This window comes from Euprymna scolopes, chromosome 46 (assembly GCF_053919585.1).
Source record: "Euprymna scolopes isolate OS-2025 chromosome 46, ASM5391958v1, whole genome shotgun sequence".
Taxonomy (NCBI): Eukaryota; Metazoa; Mollusca; class Cephalopoda; order Sepiida; family Sepiolidae; genus Euprymna; species Euprymna scolopes.
The window spans coordinates 179,561,177-179,566,023 of NC_136527.1; the positions used below are offsets into that span (position 1 = coordinate 179,561,177).

General features: G+C 31.9%; 1 non-coding gene across 1 annotated transcript; it reads right to left on the reverse strand.

The window, feature by feature from the left end:
• Positions 1-4,356: 4,356 nt before the first annotated feature.
• On the reverse strand, positions 4,357-4,519 carry LOC145271590 (U1 spliceosomal RNA). The gene has a single exon (XR_013865998.1). It is a non-coding gene; the product is annotated as a U1 spliceosomal RNA (small nuclear RNA).
• Between the last annotated feature and the right edge of the window lie 328 nt (positions 4,520-4,847).

Below are 4,847 nucleotides of genomic sequence, written 5' to 3' on the forward strand. Positions count from 1 at the left end.
TTTCTTTAGTAAATTGATACAACTTTTGTTTTGTGTGTCCAATTCTTTAATAAATAAAATATGTGAAAATATAAAAGAATCAAAATTAAAAGATGAAAACACGATTTAAACATGAAATTATTTAAATAGAAAATCAACTGCAAAAGAACAAAGAAGTTAAGGTCATCGTAAGAACACGGTGACATCATTATTTCGTTCCTCGTGTAAAAATGTCTGTTTATTATTAAAACGTATCGAATTGTTTTCCTATCAAGTTCAGATTATATTTGTCAATGTTTAAAGCTTGTTTTCGATATCTTTTATAAATTTCTCTTTTGTATGTCTAATTCATTAAAAATTTAAATATATGAAAACATAAAAATTTAAAATATATGAAAACATAAAAATTAAAATATATAAAACATAAAAATTAAAATATATAAAAACATAAAAATTCAATTATATGAAAACATAAAAATTAAAATATATGAAAACATAAAAATCAGTAAAAACTGAACATTTCATTATTATTTTGATTAGTCAAACTACCGTTAACATCCAAAATGAGAATAGTAGTCTAAATAATTCAATATATAATATAATATAATATAATATAATATAATCCTTATAATAAAAACAACAACAAAAAACGCGAAGTTAGTAAAATTACAAGAATATACAAAAAAAAACAAAAAAAAAAAAACACGAAGTTAGTTAAATTACAAAAATAGATTTGGACCAAGAAAGTAAACTATAATCATTACATTATGAAACTTGAAACTGATTCGGTTGAACTTAAGATTTCCGCTCAACAAATTTCACAGTAACATTTATTGAGTAGTTTTCTACCAATATTTTGTTTTATTTCTTATTTTGAAGCGATTATCGAGTCTTCAAAGACATTGCGGTAAGCTTTCCTTGTTCTCCAACAGCGTTCAACATTACATGTTTTTCGCCTTCGGGACAAGCTCACAGTGTAGTATATGTTCTTCAGATGCTGCACTTCAATTTCTTGTTCTCTGTCAGTGGAGGAGAAATCCTTCACGACTGAGGCAATTTTTATTTTTGTTCCTTTTCTCCACGTTAAAAAAAACAACCTTGGTGTCTAACTCTGTCCCATGGCGAGGCATTGTAAATATGAACATTATACATTAACTAAAAACACTGCAAACGTATCCATTTACTAGCAAAGATATCCGCGCTTCTTCTTCGCATGGGACTTTGCTGCGCACTCGCCCTTCCCCCGCCGACCTCCCCCCAATGTAAACAAAATGTTTGTTTTTTTGGTGGGGGTGAACGATAGCTTTTGTAAATTTCTATTTTGTATGTCTAATTCATTAAAATTAAAATATACGCCAATTATGTGAACACAAATTTCGTCTCGCAATTTCATTAGTTTCGTACGATGAAAATTTTATTAAAATTATTACTGGTTTATTTTGCTCTTCTTTTAAATGGTACAAAAGTTATATTGATAATATTAAATCAAAATAAAGTTACATCGTTTTACATATAGGGGGGGTAATTCTGTGGTGACTTTAGGTAGTGCCTAGTGATATCATATATGGCAAAAAAAATTATATTTTATATTAAATAAATTATGAAGAAAATCTGTTTCGCAGGCAATTAAATACACTTGCTATGGTATAATTACAATAAATCCTGGTCAATTTTATAAACAAAAAAGAAGCAAATAATGTATGGGATGATGGATTTTGACACATGGAAAATTGGACTTGTGTCTGACTAACTCTGTCCTTGTGGGTATGCAAGTAAATGAGGACATTAGTTTTAATTATTTATCTCTAACCCCATACCCCTCTTCTCCCGGGCATCGGCGTTGAAAATAAGGGGAAATTATGTATTCTGGAGCAGAAGTTCTTCAAACAAAAAAAATAACTTATGAATTATATCGGCGTACTTATAGTTTAAATGAGCAAAGAAAACAACGGTATATATGAATAATCAGAGGGAGAAAGAGGAAGGATAAAGAATGAAAAAAAGATATATTAGGTAAATGAGGGAGAGAGAAAGGAGAAATTAAAGAAGGGGTGAACGCGAATGTGATGGAGCAATAGCGTAAATATGAATAATCACCCTTGAAAATTCCTTTAAAATTACCAATTAATTAGGTTTTCTGCGGGATAAAAACGAAAATGACGTTTGAAATTACGGCAAATGAGTAGTTTCCAAGATATGAAGAAATGTTAGTTTTTAAAAAGTGGGGGATCACTTTTCTATAATAATGTAACGTAAAATGAGCACCCACTTTGTGATTACCACATGATGAGAGGTGGATGACAAAGGAAGAAATAAACAGATGCGGAGGAAAAAATCGAACAAAAAAAACGAGGGGTTGAGAAATGGGTGGAATGGAGAATAGTTGTAAGAGAATTAGAATAAATGAGGGATTTGGGAGTGAGTGGAAGGAAGAGTAGTCTCAAGGAAGAGAGAATGAGATTAGGAGAGAGGCAGAATTAGAAAAGTGAGAGGGGGAAAGAGAGAGGGATAAAGATAGAATGAAAAAAGATATATTAGGTAAATGAGAGAGAGATAGAGAGAGAGATAGATAGAGAGAGAGAGAGAGAAAGAGAGAGAGAGAAAGAAAGGAGAAATAGAAGAAGGGGTGAAGCAACAGAGGAAGACAGAGATTTCGAAAAAAAAAGTAAGTAACAGATCAAGCGCGGTAGAGAGTAAGGATATATATATATATATATATATATATATATATATATATATATATATATATATATTATTATTATTATTATTATTATTATTATTATTATCATCATTGATAGAATTGTTTAAACAAAACCCAGATGTGTCAACCAAAGAGTGTTCAATGTTTAGACAGAGCAATATGAGTATGACATATATATATATATATATATATATATATATATATATATATATATATATATATATATATATATATATATATATATATATATATATATATATATATATATATATATATACAGAGAGAGAGAGAGAGAGAGAGGAGTAGTAGGAAAAGATATATTGAGAAAAATAGGGGAAAATCTTTTAGGTGAAATTATCTATACCAGCATGAATAACATCTAATGTCATTTTATCTCCGCATTTGTTCAATTTTATTTTAAGAACTTTAATATTTTTACAAGAAGTAAACAAGGATTCACTCTCCATGATTGACCACAAAGAATAATCAAGAACGTTAAGATCACGTGATGAGGTCATTCTTGTTTGCTGATCCAGGACTAAAGTTGTCTGTGTTACTTAAGCGGTTTCGCACCATCTTGCAATCAGCAAATACAGAATTATACAATCGGGTCAATTCACTTTTAAAAATGTCCTCAATGTAACGTTCTTTGTTAAGAACAAGAAAAAATAGTCTATTGGCATTTTAAAAAAATTGATGGAGATTTCCCTCTTTCAGAAATGGCTGCTCAGACCATCACTGATGATGATTTCTTCATTTTGAAAATCTTTCCGGCATTATCAGGTATTCTCACAAGGACATTTTCATTTTGATGCTTGTTGGATGTTGAAGTGAGAATAACTTTTCATCTGTGAAGATGATATTATTGAGCGTGCCTTGTCTGATAATAAGGTTTAACAAGAGTCGATTTCTGATGAGTTTCTTTGCAATTGTGGCTGCAGAGAGAACTGTCGCTTTTGGAGCTTATAAGATGACATTAAAAGGTCACTTTGACATATCCTTCACATCGTCCTTGGTGATGTTTGTGCTTTGTTCGCCATTTGTCACATGCATCTTTTTGGATTTCGTCTGATTTTGCCCTAACATTTTTGATAAGTTTAGGTGTTCTTAAGGTGTGGGGACGTTGTTTATCTTTGATCAATGAAGTTTACAGGTAATTAGTAATCGTCCTTTTTATAAACATTTTGTTGATTTTGAGTTTTGTTTCCCCCAACTTGAATATTTCTTGTGCCGTACGTCATTCTCGTGTTGCTCTATGGTTAATCTTCTCTCCAATTCAACATTGTTTAAAAATTAACATCTTTTGTTTCTAAAAAATAAGAAATCATACATTACATTATCATATAAAGACAATTAAATAGTAAATTTATTTTAATATTATCATAATAAATAGTTCAGAAATTTTGTAACAGGGCTTATGTCCACACTGTATATCGAAAGAAGACACTTTCAGTAGCTGTAGGCGACAGCTAGACGAATTCCTCACGATTAAACGTTGATTACATTTACATGCAAATTAGATACAATCAGAACGTTGGAATTGAAGTGGATTATAAACTGGTCGAGAGAAATTGCCTATTTCTTGCTATTACAGAGATTAAGCGGAGGGAGTACAGACCTACGAGTGAGAGGTACTTGGAAAAAGTAAGGAAGGATTTCTGATTTTGATTGTATTATCGAGGTGAGCGCGAACGCAGACCCCACACTTAGAAATAGCATGTCCGAGTCATCCACATTTGGGACGATCGCAAAGGTCAACCCAACCGCAGTGCAATGGATGGGCCTCGCTCTGGGGGAACGACCTTAATGATCACCGTTACCCCTGCGTAAGGTAAGTATGATATTTAGCCCCTCGTCCCCGGCCTTGGCATTATCTACTGCCAAGGCCTCATTTGGGGTACGAAGACGCTTAGGCACAAAGGCCAGTAAGGGGAAGTGGGGAAAAAAGGGGTCTTTTCTAGTCCTTAGCTAGACTTGCGTAAGATAGCAAGTACTTTATTATAAAACCTATACTAGAGTTTCTATCACGCACTGTTTCGCCTAACATTCTTACCCGGACCTACTTAAAATAACAGCTCCCCAGCTTACGGGATGGCAGGCGACATTCACACTGTGATAAAGGAAAAAAGAACATATAAAATTATATACAAGAAATAAAAAGGGAAAA